This window comes from Elaeis guineensis, chromosome 1 (assembly GCF_000442705.2).
Source record: "Elaeis guineensis isolate ETL-2024a chromosome 1, EG11, whole genome shotgun sequence".
NCBI lineage: Eukaryota > Viridiplantae > Streptophyta > Magnoliopsida > Arecales > Arecaceae > Elaeis > Elaeis guineensis.
Genome location: NC_025993.2, coordinates 111,732,769 through 111,738,981, shown reverse-complemented (window position 1 = coordinate 111,738,981; position 6,213 = coordinate 111,732,769). Strand labels below are relative to the sequence as shown.

The 6,213-nt window shown below is 35.5% G+C and overlaps 1 pseudogene; it reads left to right on the top strand.

The window, feature by feature from the left end:
* LOC105038700 (12-oxophytodienoate reductase 1-like) lies at positions 1-938 on the top strand (annotated as a pseudogene).
* Positions 939-6,213: the final 5,275 nt, after the last annotated feature.

The window sequence follows — 6,213 nt, the reverse complement described above, 5'->3', positions numbered from 1 at the left end:
ATGCTTGTATCCTACACAGGTTACTCACCAGATGGACAAGCACCGATTTCTAGCACAAATAGAGGGATCAAACCTGCAATCCTTCTTGATGACACTGTTCAAGAGTGCTCTCCTCCTCGGAGTCTAAGAACCGAGGAAATCCCTCATATCATCAATGATTTCAAGCTTGCTGCAAAGAATGCCATTGAAGCTGGTAATTTATACGTTCTAATCTGAGTATTTCTTCATTTAGTTCTACAACTACAAAGGAAAAGGAAGAAAAAAAAACCTTAAGCATGCTGCATATATGTAATGAAACCAACCTAACAAACAATTGATGTACATTTTCTTGTGATTCCTAGGCTTTGATGGAGTTGAAATTCATGGCGCACGTGGCTACCTTATCAAACAATTCATGAAAGATAGTGTCAATAATTAGACCGATGAATATGATGGGAGCTTAGAGAATCGATGTCATTTTGCTTTAGAAATAGTTGAAGTGATCGTCCAAGAGATCGGAATAGACAGAGTTGGAATACGTCTCTCGCTCTTTACCAACTACTCGGATAGCTGGGACTCAAATCCAAAAACCCTTGGACTTGACATGGTGGAGGCACTGAACAAATATGGCATTGCGTATTGCCATATATATGGTTGAGCCTAGGATGAGCATTGTGGATGGGAGGCGTCAAATATCTTGCAACTTGCTACTAATGAAAAAGGCTTTCAAGGGAACTTTCATTGCTACCGGAGGATATGATAGAGAGGAAGGGAACGAGGTTGTGGTGGAAGGTTATACTGATTTGATGGCATATAGTCGCTGGTTTTTGGCTAATCCTGACTTGCCTAAAAGATTTGAGCTCAATGCTCCTCTTAACAAGTATAATAGGTTCACATTCTATACACCAGATTCTGTTATTGAATACACAGACTATCCATTCTTGGAATGCTCAAATTAAACTTTGTTTGTTATATATATATGGAGAAAAAAATGATGGTAAGCACTTTGTGTCTATTTTCTTTTGATGATGCCTTTATGTCTATTTTCATATATAGAATCTTATGACTTATTCCGTAAAAAATATATATTTAAATTGAATTATTGGTATGCCGTCATATTCAAGGTATTGCCCTTCATGTGCTTAGCATTTGCCAGTCCTTCATTCTGCTATATATACCTATCTCTATATCTAACGACTAGAAATTTGTCCCAAGAGAATCACATTGTCGGAACACAATAAAGTTTAAAATCATAATAGGGCCTTCCCTTCTGCCAATTAAAAAAGTGTTGTTTGTCTTATTAAGAAATTCTCAAGGACTAATCATAAAAGCTGATGCTTCCTTATTTGCTGCTTCCTCTGCTATTGAGGCTAAAATTAGAGCAGCACTCGGAAAGAAATCAAAGCTGCCAGATATCTACTATAATGTAGGAGGGTTTGGACCAATTGAGATTAAAAGGTTGTCATGGAATGGTTTCACGGGTATTATTATACAGCAACGTGTTGTCATTCTTTCCATTTCATTTGCACATGTCATCGGGGTCTATTGGTGGAGTTCTGTCAAAGTAGAGAGAGAAGTGGTGACTTGGCAAATGCTGAGAATGGGTGCGTGCAAGCATACCACTGATATTGAATTAGTCAAAAAGTAATGAAAGAAGGATAGAGAGTGGCATGGCTCTGGTGCCTGAATTTTTGAGGACTTTCACTATTATCATACTATAATTCGAAGGAGATAGATAAGAGATGTAACATTGATTGTAAAATCTAAGTTACTCCTACTCCAAATATAGATATTATGATAGATTAAAATAAGATAAAATATATTGAATTGATTATCGAGGAATCATTTTATAATATACAAATTCAATATTTAAGATAAAATAACTACCCACTTTTGATATCCGTTACCCATATCCACTTTTAGTGTTGATGATTTTAGTGACTAATGCCAATCATCTTTTATAATTATTATAGTTCAGACCATGACTGGCAATAGAACCATGCCTCAGTCTATGGCTAATAAACCATAATATTATGCTTCAACCCATAAGTGGCAATCCATGTCACATGACTAGACCAACTGCCTCTTATCCAATCATTTTATTAGGCAACATTCAACTTTTATAAATTAATTACACCTGACATGCTTAATTACCACAGTAAAGTATGGTTCAATATCATAGTTTATACAATGTTAAAATAGATAATACCATAATCCATGCAACATCAAAGCCATTGATATATGATACATACATACATAGCCACGCCAAGTCTTGGTATTTGGCTTTCTTAAGTTTCACGATTCGCGGGAAGGCTTAAGGGGTGGATGGAAGTAATTTGACTATAATAAATTTTATTAAATTTCAAGATTCACAAAAAGGCTTAACGGATAACTAATTAAGAGGATAGCAGCTAATTAAATGCATTTAATTGGTAGGTTATAATTTGACTGTGCATATTATTAAGAAAAGACAAGTATTTTCTGGCTTTTTTCTATAAGACAACGGGCCCAAATGGCCACCTTAAAATATGTTCATCTTTTCATTTTTAGGTTTTTTTCCCTTTTTGAAGTTTTAGTTTATATATAAAAGAGTATTAATGAAAGTATGGGAAACAATTGGGTGAGAATGAGCATAGGACAGAGGGAGAGAAGTCCCTCTTTCTCTCGAATGTCAATCCAATCACCGTCTTCTATTCTCTTCCTCTAGGATGAGAGTTTTGATTGTGATGGAGAAATCAGAGATCGTGCTGTTCAACTTGATGATGAAGTAGGAGGTATTCAAACCACTGGTGGAGGGGAAGGTGTGGGTATACGTCAATGGCATCACTCATTACAATTATAGGCCCACACCTACATTTTCCACACCTCCATAGGTCCAATTCTCACCATTCCCTCTTGATCTTTTGTTATTTTTCTTTTTTCTTTATGTTATTTTGATTGCATTTTATTTAGATTTCTTGAATTTGATTGCTAAAAAATGGTTAGTTTTAAATAATATTAATATTATGTTTTAAAAATTAAATAATTAATGAAATAATATTTAAAATATGGTATATCTTTTAAACAAAAGATGTATCTTGCACATCGCGAGGGTAATATGCTAGTAATTATATATATTAACACCCTTGTAAAATCTAGAAACCAATCACTTTGCTAATTTATCATTCACTAATTTTTCATTATCTAATTCAAAATCAAGGTTTTTGACCATAACTCTAGCCTAGGTTTTTTTCTAATTATCGTAATTTAGGCTACCCATACTTAAATTTAGGAATCAAAAGGGCTATGGTCTTATCTTAATTGGAAAGTTAGGAAAATAAGCCTTATGCTATCCTTCTTCCTATCCATACTATGGCCCACGTGCACTACTACCCAAGTTTAAATCAAGATCAAATTAGAGCGAATTAAAAAAATGATGCTAAGTGATAGATGTTGTGGGTCAAGGTTCATGGCAAATCTTTTTCCAATGGGTTAGGCTAAAGAGGGAGTGAGGGTGAGACCAAGGGAGGGGGAAGAGAGAAACTGTGTTATATATGATGACCCATGCTTGAGGCCAATCTCTCCAAGGGAGAGAAAGAGACATGAAGTGGGAGAGAGAGAGAGTGCACTAGGTTCAACCTAACCCATAGAGAGAAAGGGAGTGGGGGGAGAAGAAAAAGAGATGAGAGAGAGAGAGAGAGAGAGATGAAGGGGGATTGCTTAGTAAAGGATGGAGGTAGAGAAAGAAGAGAAAGAATGGGAGGAAGAGAGAGAGAGGGGGGAAGAGAGGGACTGAGAGTAGAGCAATATTCTAGCCATCTCCCTATGGTTCAGTAGATGAGAGAGAAAGAGAGAGGGTAGGGGGAGAGAGAGGAAAAGGAAAAGAGAGGAAGAGATCTCCATAGCTTGATTACTATTGAAGCCAAGTCTAATAAGGCAATGGGGAACGATAGGCTCCATTGCAAAGAGCAGATAGAAAAGAGGGATTCAACCCCAACATTGAATAAGTAGTAGCTCTAGTGCAACTATATAGGCTTGATAGCCAATAAACTAGCAAAATTCGACCTGAATTGTGGTGAAGAAATCAAAGAAGGTGGAGGCAAAAATAGGGCTAAAATAAGGGATCCAATATACATGGAGGCTGAGCTCCACCATAGACTAGGAGATGAGGTCCAGCAAGAGAGTTGTGGTAGAGAGTGATAACGATCAAAGAGAAGAGAGAGAGAGAAAGAGAGAGGGTATGGTTCGGGATGGATTCCTCGAGCAGATAAAAAAAGGGAAGACAACCATTCACATATGCCCCCCTCCCTTTTGCCCATGCTGATATGTGATCCAATGAGAAAGAAGGAATAATTTTTTCAATCCACTCAACTCAAATTTCTCAAAAAAAATTTTAAAAAAGATTAAAAATTGACAAAAGTAGAGTTTATAATCTATTTTTTTTCATTGATCCTTCAAAAAAAAAATGAAATATATAGTCTACTTTTATAATAATGAAGTCCATCTTTACATAATTCATCTCAAAATATCTCCAAGTTCAGTCAAAACTAATTTTTTTAAACTATACATAAGAAGTAGAAATAAGCATAAAAAAAATAAAAATCTTATAGAAAGCATATCTCGACTTCTACATCAATTATACTTTCACTCACTCCACTTAATTCTTTCTAGATTAAAAGATATATCCGATCAAAATCTTTATTGAAAAAAATTTGATTTAACCAAGCTATTTTGAGAACAAAATAATAGAATTTAGGCTTGATTTGTAGTTATGCCGCATCTTTTGAGTAGTGCCACTCGAAAAGTTACCTATTTTTTAAATAGAAAAGATAATCTTAATAATTAAGCATTGTATAATTAAGATTTTAAAAATTTGACATGTGATTCGACTTCCCAATATGACAGATCTTGCTCCTAGACTCTATATAATCTTACCTATAGTGGCCAAAATAATAAACATCGAGTCAAGCGATCCTCTTGAATCAAATAATATTTTATTTGAAACCACTATTAAATGGAACTATTATTTTGATAATATGTAATATAGATGTTGGAATTAGTATTTTGATGTTTTGTGATCCATATATTGGATTTGTTGAATAGCAAAAAGTTAAATGCTAAATTAGTGGCATATGAGTTCTTGGTAACCATACTCTTTTTGTTATATATATATATATAGTATCTACAAATGATATGAAATATCTACTAATATTTCTCATTAACTAGTTATATATGATGGTTTATGTGCGTATGGAGATCCTTACTAGGCCATTAGTTCATGTAATCTTTGCATATATCCTTTCCAAGCCACATAAGGCTGCTCGATTATATTTTGGGATCGCGGGGGTAAGAAGGAATTGTTAGATTATGTTACTGATAGAAATGATCTGTTGTGTTTTGGAATGTGAACTATCATCTTGTATTTCATGTATGGAGTACTTGATTCAAATACATGAAACTTACATGCTCTTTGGGGACTTATCTAGGAGATATGTGATTGAGTCATATGCTCGACTCAAATGGTAGGTTTACTATAGTGCGACATCTTGAATGTAAGATTTTTTTCTAAATAAAAAATAAATCTGGCATACAGACCCAAGCAAGATTGCAAAGAAAATTATGAAGATACAATGATTTGAGATCTTACAAGAAAGAAAATGAGCTGTACCCCAAAGCTAGCCCAAATAGATACAAAAATCCTGGGTGACAATAACCTATGAAACAAAGTAGCTCAACCTATTAGATAGTTGAACTAGAATTGTCTCCTTCTTTTTGATGACAAAAGTATGACCCCCTAAATGTAAATTTTAATTACACATTTAGTTTGCATCATGCAAAACTTAATATGTAGATCTGCAAGGCTTGAAGTTAGGGTACATCGAGGGATGATATGCTTTGTTGAGTTTGGTTCTTGGTTTCGCTTAGCCTCTTGGCCATGACGTATGCGATGACGGAAGACTCGAAATAGTTGACGGCGGCCAGCGTGCGAGTGCTCCCGAAGGTGGAGTTTCCGGAAAAGGTTTGATCACGTGAATAAATCATGGAGGACAATTTGGGAAAGAGCTTTTCATTACCGTCTTGAGGCAACTCGACCGTTCCGCGCGTCACGGTTGACGTACGCTGAAAAAAATGGGGGCCAGCCGTTTTGCTATATTTTGACTCGGACCAACGCGATGGAGACTTCCTTCTCTTTTCCTCAACACCCATCCTGCCTCTCTATAAATACCCCACAGCACTCCCGGGAAGCTCAAAAAA